General features: G+C 44.2%; 1 protein-coding gene across 2 annotated transcripts in view; it reads left to right on the top strand.

Moving 5' to 3' along the window:
• LGR4 (leucine-rich repeat containing G protein-coupled receptor 4) overlaps positions 1–12,754 on the top strand; it is a 104,839-nt gene that overhangs the window by 26,546 nt on the left and 65,539 nt on the right. The window lies entirely within an intron of this gene.

The raw sequence follows: 12,754 nt of genomic DNA, 5'->3' as shown, positions 1-12,754 counted from the left end.
AGAAGTCCTTTCAGGCCTGGCTCTGTCTTGCTCAGTAACCCTGGGAAAGTCACTTAACTTCTGTGCTTCTTTATTGGCAACATAGTGGTAATAACACTTAACTCACTTTCCACTTTGCAGGTTTGTTTGGAAGATGATTACCTCATAGGTGGTTCTGAAGAACTATGTAGAAATCACTATATTAAAATGGAAGGGTGAGGCCCCCCCCACATTGTACCACAGAATAAAATACAATTTTATGGCAATGTAGATAATCTGTGTAGCCACATGAGATTAAGTTTCATTTGGACAAGCTTTTTAATATTGAAGTTTGGTTTGAGGTCTGCTGGGGTGTTGGCATAGATTTTCATCCCCATGGGAGAGTAATTTTGCTGTGATTAGAGACTTCTCCGAAGAGGTGGTGTTGGGGCTGGGTCGTGTGTCTCTTCTTCCATGACTTGGTTCCCCATTCCTCTGTTCCATTCTGAACCTTTGCCTCATGTTCTTTCTAGCTCTCCTTCTCAGATTGATACACTTTCCTATATCCTCAGCCTCTTCACTGGTTCTCTCCTGAGGACCCTGCTTGCCTGCAGCCTTTTGGTTAGATGCTGCTCATCTTCCCATACTATTAAGAGAGTAACATTGACGTTCTTGCCTGGACTGGAGGTCATCAGGCTTCCCTCTTCATTTACAATCTCTGTTTGTTGTGTGGTACATGACCTTCAGTTCTGAACCCTCCCTTAGGACTGTCATCAGCTGACTAATCTCTTGGCTCCCTCTAAAGAATTAGGTGGTAAGCTCAGGGTCTTCTCATTTCTGCTACCCCTATACTCTTCACGAGTCATCATTTATCCCACGTAGGCCTTCCAACACCCTTGCCTCTCATTTCATTTCTCCCCATCAAAATGGTGAGCCCTGATCAGCTCCACTGTAGCCATTCCCTCCCATGGCCACAGCCTGGACCTTGCTAACACCCCAAGCTGCTAAATACCTCTTGACCATACCTGTTGTTACTATAATAGTTAGCTGAGTGTCTCCATGACTGTCACTACTCAGATTTTTCAACCTCATTAAGTTCTCAAGTTCCTGGATCCTTTTACTTTTTTATTCATCATTTGTTCATTTCTGGTTAGATTAAGGTCCACCACCCATTCCTTCAGTCTCTCTCTCTCTCCTCAACCTTCTTATCCTGTTGTCTTATCAAAGGTGACTTTTTGTTTAAAGAGAACAGTTTATTTAGTCGTCAATGCCTTTTTTTTTTTTATGTGTGTGTATGTGAAATACCTGCTGCTGCTGCTGCTGCTGCTAAGTCGCATCAGTTGTGTCCAACTCCGTGTGACCCCATAGACAGCAGCCCACCAGGTTCCCATCCCTGGGATTCTCCAGGCATGAACACTGGAGTGGATTGCCATTTCCTTCTCCAATGCATGAGAGTGAAAAGTGAAAGGGAAGTCGCTCGGTTGTGTCCGAACCTCAGTGACCCCATGGACTGCAGCCTACCAGGCTCCTCTGTCCATGGGATTTTCCAGGCAAGAGTACTGGAGTGGGGTGCCATTGCCTTCTCCAGTGAAATACCTAATAGGTCTCAAACTAAATACTTACCACATGAACCTCAGGGCGATAGAAAGCGACTCATCATTTGAGGAGCTGGTTAATTATTAGAGGCTCACTGCTCGGATGGAATGGCTTGATGGAGAAGGAGCTCTCCATTGTGATACTGTGTGGTCTTACTCAGATGTCAGAACTGCTCTGAGTTCTTTTTGCCTCATCTGCTACTTGGCTATGTGATCCCCAACTTTTTTTCCAGCCCCTCACAGGTATGATACTAAATACATTACCTGTAATGTAATTCACATGACTTGATAAAAAAAACTAATTTATTCTAACCATTTCCTGAGCTGTATCTCTCGAGGTAAGTCAGGTGACTGCTCTGGGCCTCAGTTTCACCATTTTTAAAAAGGGATACCATCCCAGCTTTGTCTGCCTCACAAGGTTGTTGTGAAATTTAAATGATATAAAAGTTAAGATCCAGGCATTGGTTCTTAGTGGTGCTACTTAAATGTGTGTTTGAATCACCAGAAGGGTCAGTAAAACTCAGATAGCTGGGCTGCACTCCCAAACTTTCCCATTCAGCAGACGTTGGGTGTAGCCCAATAATTTGCATTTCTAATTCATCCCTAGAAGACTCTTGAGAGTCCCTTGGACTGCAAGGAGATCCAGCCAGTCCATTCTAAAGGAGATCAATCCTGGGTGTTCTTTGGAAGGAATGATGCTAAAGCTGAAACTCCAGTACTTTGGCCACCTCATGTGAAGAGTTAGTTGGTGATGGACAGGGAGGCCTGGCGTGCTGCGATTCATGGGGTCGCAAAGAGTCAGACACAACTGACTGACTGAACTGAACTGAACTGAATTCATCCCTGGGTGGTGCTGATCCTGAGAGCACACTGGGAGAACCACTGCTTTCAGGCACTCTAGATACGTGAGAGGTTTGCCTTCTTACCCTTCCAAACTGGGCTTCCCAGGTGGCACTGAAGAATGGTCCACCTGCCAATGTAGGAGATGTTAGAGACATGGTTTCGATCCCTGGGTCGGGAAGATCCCTTAGAGGAGGCCATGGCAACCCACTCCAGTATTCTTGCCTGGAGAATCCCATGAACAGAGGAGTCTGGAGGGCTGCAGTCCATGGGGTCACAAAGAGTTGGGCACAACTGAAGAGACTTCGTAGGCACACACACACCCCCTTCCAAACTGTTTGTGTAGGTATGTCTGACCATAGAAATAGTTAAAAATCAGGACAAGTCTAAGGGTCTTTGTGGGAACAAAGGTACAAAATAATTGGAATTCAGCCTCTTGCTGAGCCTCTTTGACCAACTACTGTTGTCTGGTGTGCAAGTATGTAAAACTCCATTTCTCCAGGAATTAACTCAGGGCAATGACTGTAAAAAGCACCCATTATGGAGATACACTGGTTTGAATGGGTGCTCTGAGGCACCACTTTGAAACTTTTTTCAACACTAGAAAACAGCAGTGTGTCGAGGATCTATCCACCACACGTGGCTAATGATGATTTCTTTTCAAAATAGCAATTTATTTTAAAAAATTGGCCAAGACCTTATGGTGTCTTGGCTATTTTTAAGGAAGAAACTACTAAGATGCAAAATCAGTTTTAAACTAAAGAGGAGCGTGTGTATATTTGGACGGACTGACATGTTTACGTTGGTTGCCTGGTGCAGCCACATAAGTGGCAGTTTGCGCTCTGGGCCAAGCGTTTCATTTTTGCCATCCCCCAGATTTTAGATCCATCCCAACTTTTTAATGGCTTGTGTTGCTGTCTAAATATTGGGTAGAAATAGCGGAAGAACCAAAATAAAGCATGGGGGGGATTATTTGAAATTAAAACTAGTTAGTAATCAAACCAAACAGACAGATGTGTGCCAAGTTTTTTAATGTCACCCGACTTTCACCCCGTCAGCCTCCTTTCAACACCCCGCCTCACCCACCCCCTTCTTCTGCTTGCCGTGCACAGCCAAGCAGGAAGTCCATCATACAGATACAGGATTTGCAAACACATGCTATGTAGGCCTGGAGTTACTTACAGGAATGTGATTTGCATGATAACATTATGAGCAAACAATATTAAGTTAACACCTGTGACAAGGGCAAATGCTTCTCTAGCGATTTTCACGACAGTATTGTAAACTGTAATTATGAAAATTGCAGGGCTCTTAGAAAACATCTTTACTGCTCTCATGATTTATTTTCCTGAGATTTTTCTGTTTGTTTGTTTCTTTTCCCCATATATATGATGAAAAACTATGGTGGAAAAACAATGCAGTAAATGTTTTAATTATAAAGTGCCTTCACCTTCTACCAAACCTAAGGACATTCCCATTCTTATAGGATAAATTTCCTGGATAAGTAAATGGTTTTAGAACATTTCTTAAAATAATTTGTTAGGGCCCGATAGTTGTGTGTGTGTACTTTATTTTTTTATTTTTATTGAAGTATAGTTGATTTACAGTATTGTGTTAGTTTCAGGGTGTGTGTGTATTTTAAGCCTTAGACGGTGTAGTGATTATGGAGACAGGGTTTTGGAGACAAGCTGTCTGGGTGTTCAAATCCTGGCTTGATACCTGGACAGTTGCATTGCCAATTCTGGAAAGTGAGTATAGTCATGGTTCCTGCTTCTTAGGATCGTTGTGAGAATAAGGTGTCCAAATCATTTGTTACAGCTCCTGGCACTAAATGCCAGCTCTTTTTATCATTGGAAGTAGTGTTGATTAGTAGAAGTGGTATTTGGTCAAAGCATATTATCTAAAAACGGTGATACTGTTATTAGAATTTGACCCTTGAAAAACTGACCACTTAAAAACTACTTAAAAGTTGTAAGTAGTCAGAAAGTTCATCGGAGGTAATGGTGTTGGTTCCCCATGGCCTCTGTGACAAATTGCATGGTGAAATATGAAAGCTAGGGGTAGTGCTCTGATTTTTAAGTAAGTCTTTTAGTCAGCTTAAAGCAGTGGTCCCCAACTGAGGACCAGGTACTGGTTTTGTGGAAGGCATTTTTTCTACAGATGGGGTGAGGGGGCTGGTTTGAGGATGATTCAAAACTATTAAATTTATTGTGCACTTTATTTCTGTTATTGTTACATCAACACCTCAGGTCATCAGGCATTAGATCTTGAAGGTTGGGAATCTCTGTCTTAAAGGACCATCTTTTATTCTATGATTACATCCTTTTGGCTTATTTTGTTATTAAATGCCCCCATATCCTTATAATAGATGTTTTGTAGATAGTTGCGTGGGTTTTAAGGGGTAGGGTTGGAAGTTCTGCTGATTTCAGGTACCAAAATTCTAAGAGTTGAATTCATGGTAGGCATCCTTTCTTGTGTCTTTGACAGATGGTCTTCTAGCCATTGCCCAAGATCTCCAGCAACAATGCAATGCCTTCTCTAACTGAGCAGCTCTAAAGGACACTGAGCAGTGTCCTTTTATGTTGTATGTTGTGATATTCTCTGCCTCACAGATGTGGTATAATGGAAAGACTGAAGGCTTCTACTCCAAATTTTATTTTACCTTGGGTACGTAAGGCCAGAGTTGTTATGAATATTACAAGGGGACACAACACTAAGCCTATGTAAGACAACTTGAAATTTTCTTTCTTCCTTCCTTTCCCATCTATTGCATCTGTTCATTGTACCTACTTTGCCCATCTACATCTTCTCTGATCTCCATGAGAGCTCTTCATTTCCTCACTTCACGATCATCTTCTCCAGACCCAGATAGCCTGTATTTTCTGTGGCTCCCCTAGTCAGAGTTTTGAGGCCCCTCACCATCCCAGCCTTCAGTTTTGGAGGCAGGCTGCATGAAGTCTCTGTATTTAGCTCATGCATTCCACCTGGGCATCTTAGTATACGCAGAGTTAATAGTAGTAATCCTCAAGTTCACTCGGCCTCTATAGTTTTCAAAATGCTTTTGTGCCTCCCCAGCCTTGTGGAGGCAGACGCCTTCCCATTTGCCCGTGAGGAACCCGGGAGCCTTTCTAAGAACAAACGGACATCATTTAATTTTAGAGTTGAGAAGGCTTTGCATACCATGTCAGCCTCACACCCCAGAAGAGAAATTGGAAAGGCAGAAGAGTTGAGGGACTTGTCTTGGGCCACGTGGCCAGTGTTTGGTGATGGCCCTTGGGAACTGGGTTCCATTTTTAATCTGGTTTTGGTCCAGATGTTGAACTGCGACACTGTGCTGCCTCTGTGCTCTGCAGTGGTGCAGAGAAGTGTTAAATAAAACAGAGCTTCTTAGCACAAGGAATTTACAAGTGATCAGTTTTGTCTTTCTGTTTAGTTTCTTACAGAATTTCCTGCAGCTGAGACAATGATGGGTACAGACTTTGGGAAGGAGGTCTACACTGAGTGGGATTGTTCAAGAAGGGTATTTTATAGGCGACCTTGCTGAAAATTAGAGTAGGTTGTAGGAGAAGAGAGTAGAAGTGTGTCCCGTGATGCACATTACTGCAGCATTTCTTAAAATATCTGTGGTGGGAGGCCAGTTTTGTTCTTTACATTTCCACCAATCCAGTGTGGCTCAATACTTTTGTAAAATATAATAATGATTAACTTTTAGAAAAATTGCGAATCCCTTGGCAGTCCAGTGGTTAGGACTGCACTTTCATTGCCAAGGATGTGCGTTCAGTCCCTGGCTGGGGACCTGAAATTCCACAAGCTGCGCGCACAAGCTGCATGGAGCAGAAAAAAGAAAAAAAAAGTAGAATGGAAAAATACAAACCTGAAGTTGTTATTGTTTGATTGAAGGCATGAAATTACTTTGTCAAGTTGCTCCAAGGTGAACTTGAATAATCTGTGGTCTCACTGTGTCTCGCTGACAGGTTACACGCTGGCCCCATGTTTTGAGAAGCACTGTCTCCTGTGGACAGAAGTGGGAAGGTTTAGTCCGCAGTGGCGGGGAGGGGATGGGGCTCAGGGGTCTGAGCAGGGAGGACATAATCAGAACAGGTGTGTGTAGGTGAAACGTGGGGAGAAAAAGAAGGTGAAGGTGGTGTTAGCTGATAGACAGTCTCAACTTCCAGTGGGCGGAGGAGAGTTTAAACTTGGCACCATGGGGAACAGGGAGCTCCTGCAAGTTCTTGAGCAAGGATGCTGGCTTGTCAGTGGTCCACTGAATGATGCTCTTGGATATTCTCAGTGACTAAGATACTTGCTGCTCTGTAAGTAGGCTGTGTGTGTCTGTAAAACTCCTTTGATGCCTGCCAGTTAATCTTTCATATTTTCTGGTTTTCTTTGTCTTCCTCTGTTTATATGATCTGAAGAGCAAACATGGGCTGCTTTTGCAGGATCCTCCTTCTTGAATTTTGCCTTCCGACTTTCTCCAGGGGACACTTTTATCTAGAGTAGATCAACTACTTTTCTTCTCTCCAAATATTGTTGCTTTACCGCCTCTGTGCAGCTGCATTCAATTGTTATAAAATTCAAATTTTCTACCAGAAAAATTTTTAATTTTTTAGGCAAATTCTGTTGGCCCTCCCAATCCATGGATCCCACATCCACGGATTCAACCAAACACTAATCTTGTACCATGTTTATGGTTGAAGTTGGTTGAATCTGCAGATGCAGAGGGGTCAGACTCAGGGATGTGAGCTTCTGTGGATTTTGGTGTCCACCATGGGTCCAGGAACCAACCCCCTGGATACCAAGGTACTGCTGTACTTGTTTTGTTTCTGAGCAACTCGAACACACAGTCAGAAGTGGGGGCTGGGGAGAGAGTGTGGAGATGGAAAAGTCTCTGTGGGAGAGATACTTAGGGAACAGTAGAGAGAGCCCATCTTAAGTAGGATCGGTGCTCCTGGTACGTGGAATGTCTTTTTATCTTTTGTCTATGAGAGAGGGGCAGTGCTCTACTATATAGACCCCTAAACTACCATGGCCACGAGCTTGCTAAAGTCCAAGGCCTGGTAACTGGCAGAGTGTGATGTGTATGTGAGTATGGAGTGCTTTTTGTACAACAGGCATGAGCTCAGCACTTTACATGTATTACCTTATGTGCTTCTCCCAGCAGCCTTCTGAGGTAGGAGCCTTATTCATTGTTTTTTAGATGAGGAAGCTGAAGCACAGAAGTTGATGAAGTTTGTTGAAGTTCATACAGCTAATACATGGTGGAGCCTGGATTTGAACCCTAGCAGCTAAGAGTCGGACACGACTGTGCGACTTCACTTTCACTTTTCACTTGCATGCATTGGAGAAGGAGATGGCAACCCACTCCAGTGTTCTTGCCTGGAGAATCCCAGGGATGAGGGAGCCTGGTGGGCTGCCGTCTGTGGGGTTGCATAGAGTCGGACACGACTGAAGTGACTTAGCAGCAGCAGCAGCCTTGTTGCAAAGCTGTTAATAGCTTTTTACCCATTATGTTTGACTGCCTGAAACTGGTATGCTCCTACAATGTGGCCAGAATGCTCTGAGGATTGGTCACCTTGCCTGGTTTAGTCAGATCTACAAAGAGATAATCGTTGTATCCTGAGTGCTAAGAAATATGGGGGGAAATACAGAAGGAAGCAGAAGGAAGCAGAAGGAAGAGGTATCCGAGCTAAGCCAGTGTCTTTGGGGGGTTGAATAACAATAGACTTCCTACCTTGAAGTCCCCACAATGCATTAGGTCCTGGACTAGGAATTAAAAGATTGGTGGTGACCAAGACAGACTAGATCTTTGCCCTTATAAGTGTTCATTTCTGGTGAGGAAGACCGTGACTACCTAAGCAGGCCCCATAGTATCCTGTACTGCAGTGGCTCTCACATTTGAATGTGCATCACAGTCTCCAGAGAGCTTGGTAACATCTCTGGAGTGTCTGATTAGTAGGTCTGGAGTGGAACCCGAGAATGTGCCTGTCCGTCAGATTCCTAAGTGATACTGGGCCACGCTTGGAGGACTCCGGTTTGAGTGCTGGGGCCGGCTTATGGTAAGTGCTATGTGAGAGTCATAAAAAATAATTGAAAGGATTTCTCCAGGTGGTCCAGTGGTTAAAACTGCCTTCCAAAACAGGGGGCGCAGATTCCATCCTTGGTTGGGGAATTAAGATTCCACATGCCACGTGTTGTGGCCAAAATAGAATAAATGAAAAGATAAAAAATGAGATTATTTAAATGGTAAGAGCTAAAGAGAAAATAAACTGGGTGGTGACAGAGTGAACTGGGAGCCACTGTCACTGGGCTAAAGGTTGACCTTTGAGATGAACCCAGAAGATGAGATTAAGCCTGCCCTGAGGGGAGCTGGGAAAGCGCCTTGGACTGGTAAACAGAAAGGAGCTTGGGTGAGCTGGGGGCAGAGGGTTGAATCTTTTGGGATGAGCTTGGGGAGGATCCAGGGGACAAGTCATGTAGGGCTCTGTAAGGAGACAAATGGCATAAACTGTTTCTTGCTTAGGCTGCTAAGTTGCAGGTTGAATTGGAAAAGAGAAGCATGGAGGCAGGGAGACCAGATTGGAGGCTGCTGCAGTGGTCCGTGAGGGATGCGGGTGGCTTTAATGAGGGTGGGGAAGAAACAGCTAGGAGCTAGAGGAATGTGTCTTGTTTTTGTGTCTGGTGGTTTATCACAGCAATGGATGCTCATTGCAGAGTCCCATGAAACAGTTAAATTATATCTTACATGTGCTGTTTGAGAAAGCAGAGAAGGACAGGGTATATTTTAAAAAGTCATTGCCAAAAGTTGTTTGAACGCTGGCATCCCCTCCCCCAAATGCCCTGTCCTCCCCACGGGCAGACCCTCAGCTATCTGGACAGCTATCAGGACAGCTCATTCTCTGAGATCTCTGGTACAGCTATATTCATGTGGAGTATAATCTGTATGTGTGTGTCATTGCTTAATTGTTGGCATGTAGTGACTCAACTGGTAATTTAAATTAATAGACTGTGCATATAAGCAGACTATTGTTCTTCTTAGATCTCGATGGAGCTTTGATTGGCACTTAAGTGATGGTGTATTTGAATTAATTACTGTAGCTGAGAAAGAGCTGGGAAAACACACGAGGGAAGAGAAGTGTAGTTGTGAGGTGCTGTAGGAAAGGAGTACACTCAGTTTGAGAGTGAGCCTGGAGTCAACACTTCTGGACTTAGAGAATGAGGGAATAGATGCCAGGACGTCATGGACTCTGGGGCTCTGTCTACACTGCTGCGCCCCAAAGAATGGTCAGCCGGGAGCCCCACCTGCTCTCTGCTGGGGGATCCCACGCCTCTCCCTCTCTTGCCCCTTCATCCCAGCGGGAGGAATAGTCATTTTGTAGGTCCCCTGTCCTCAGCTCCCAGCATCCTAGCCCAGTCAGTTCCACCTCAGGCGGTCTCTTTCTCACATGTTTACACACATCCTCTCTAAACCTTGTGCTTCTTTTCCTTTTCTCTTTTAAATCTTGCCCAGTTACCTCAGGAAATTCTTTCCCTTTCTTTGTTCTATTCCTGGAGCCAAAGTTAGGGGGGAAAAAAACACAAAAAAACAACTTCTAGTCATGGTTAGTATTTATGAGACTTATGCTATGATAAGTCTATTGACAAATGATCTAATTACCAAATCCTGTGGCTAATCTATTTCCTGATACGTAGCAGCATCGGACAGTGTATTTACTTGATCTCTTAGAAGCTTTTCCTTCACATTCTTTCCTTCTCTTCTTGATCATTCCCTTCCTTCTTCTGTTCCTCTAGTTGAGTTCTTTTTTTTTTTTAACTATTTATTTTATTCTGGGGTATAGCTGACTAACAGTCATGATCGTTTCAGGTGAGCAGCGAAGGGACTCAGCCATATGTATCCATGTCTCCACTGAGTTATTTCTAAACCCTTGTTTCTCAGCCATTTTTGATTTCTGTTCATGCTCTCTGGGCAGTGCCACCCACTCGGGAGTTTCCATTCTCCCTTGTCTTTACCCCGCCCTGGTGCCTCAGTTCTAGGCTGGCATCTGTTACCATCCAATACAGAACACCACACGACCTGATAGAGCCAACACGCTACCCTCCTGCTGCTGCTGCTGCTGCTGCTAAGTCGCTTCAGTCGTGTCCGACTCTATGTGACCCCATAGACGGCAGCCCACCAGGCTCCGCCATCCCTGGGATTCTCCAGGCAAGAACACTGGAGTGGGTTGCCATTTCCTTCTCCAATGCATGAAAGTGAAAAGTGAAAGTGAAGTCGCCCAGTCATGCCCAACCCTCAGCAACCCCATGGACTGCAGCCCACCAGGCTCCCCCGTCCCTGGGATTTTCCAGGCAAGAGTACTGGAGTGGGGTGCCATTGCCTTCTCTGACCCTCCTGTTAGGTCCTCAACTGATGGCAGGACCCTTTTCCCAGATCCATGAGTGAACAGAAAAATGTCAGCGTCCTCTTCAAGGTTCAGCTTTTCCTTTCTCCCAGCCTCTAGTCACTGCGTTCTGTTGGTTCTGCCTCAGAGGGGGCTCTTTTCTTGCTTTTCCTCACTGGCCCTTGTGCCGTTGTGTCTCTCCCCTTCAACCTTCTCGCATCTATGATCGCCCTTTTATAAAACCACCCAAATGGGCTTGTACATTTGTTGACTTCTGAGTGCCAGACACAGAGAGAGTGCTCACAAAATACTAGTGTTAGCCTCCTTATTCCAAAAAGAATCCAAAATAACTTTTACAAAACTGCTTAAGATAAAATATAAAGTAAGTGGTTAGAAGACGTGTCCCCCACCCCTCAGTTAGGAATGGAAAATACCAACTGAAGACAGGAATTCCTGAATCTACTTATCTACTGTATATACATTTGCGAAAGGGAAGGTTACAGTTTTGGCTCAGAGAATCTTAAGAGATGATGGGAAGAGGAAGAGAGAATCCATTTCTGTGGTTGCACATTGTCTATATGATAGAAAGGATGTGCTGTGCAGGAGAAACACAGCTGTTCTTGGAATGGAGGTCAGAGAGAACTTTTTCCCAAGGGTTCTGATGAAGAGAGTACTGTGTGGCTTCATGCATCATAACCTCATCGAATTCTTACGATATCCATAGCAATCCGTTTCATGGCGATGCTGCTTCTGACCCCACACACGGGCCAGCAACAGCGTGTCAGCGTGGAATTCCAATCAAGGTCCTCAATAGTAAACACTGTGCCCATCCACCAGACTTTCTTTGCAAAGCAGCCTTCTTTATTTTCCTTAAACAGTTTTCCATAGCTCCTTGTCTCTGTCCTCAATTCTTTATTCTATGGACATTCAGTGTGCTCTGTAATATGAGCCTGTGTTAGCCTTCTGGGTTTGCCCCGGCCTGTGAACTCTGCATCCCAGCCCGGCCAGCGTACTTGCTGTTTCCTGAACAGCTCTGTCCTTCACGCAGGCTGTTTCTTTAGCATCCAGGAAGTCCTGCCCTCCCTACCTTCTTACCTGATTTGCATCCAGCTCCTTCCTGTCTCCCCAAGTTAAGAGGGAATGTTTTAACCAGCAAGCCAATAAAGCTACACTGAACAACAAACTGTGAGTTCTTTACATAAAACTGAACATATCAACCCTTCCATAAAGGTGTCCAGAATTTCATTTTACTGTTTGGCTTCATTTTATTTATTTACATACTTCTTTGCTTGGCTGCTTCCCTTGCAGCAAGGCATGTAGGATCTTAGGTCCCTGACCAGGGATTGAACCCATGCTCCTGGCAGTGGAAGCATGAACCCCTGACAACTGGGATCGCCAGGGAATTCCCAGCCTCATTTTAAGCTTAAGACTTCTTCAAGGACTAGCATCCTTACTATATAAGAAGAGACTTTTCATGCATTGGTTTGTCTCTTTCTGTGTTTTGGTTGTCTCCCTTGCTCATTAGTTGAGCTACAGTTGAGGGGTTCAACCAGCTCTTACCTATTAACTTTAGAGTCTAAGCACCATTAAATATGTTTCTGGGGAAGTTATTTTCCCCAGTCCCAGAGCATACTGTTAAAATATTACACAGTATTTTCCAGTTTACAGTAGTAAAAGGAACCCTGATCTTGGATTTATCTTTTTAATTCTGATCTTGGTTTCTTTGATTAATTAAATTTAACCCCTCTGGGCCTCAGTTGCCTCATTATTAAAATGAGATGGTTAGACCAGATGGTGATGAGGAATGATGATAATAGTAAAAATAATAATGGCTGACTTTCATTGTTTGCTGTGGGCTAGGAAACTGTACTGGGCCCTGGCTAGAGGTTCCATCCTTTATGTCCTTTATGTCCTTCACAGCGACATTCTAAAGTCAGAAGTGTTATCCCCATTGACGCTTGAAGAAACCAAGGCACAGAGAAATTA

The sequence above is a fragment of the Bison bison genome, unplaced genomic scaffold (genome assembly GCF_000754665.1).
Source record: "Bison bison bison isolate TAMUID 2011002044 unplaced genomic scaffold, Bison_UMD1.0 scf7180017864531, whole genome shotgun sequence".
In the NCBI taxonomy this organism is placed as follows: Eukaryota; Metazoa; Chordata; class Mammalia; order Artiodactyla; family Bovidae; genus Bison; species Bison bison.
Note: the sequence above shows the minus strand (reverse complement) of the source record. Positions and strands in the feature narration are given on the sequence as shown.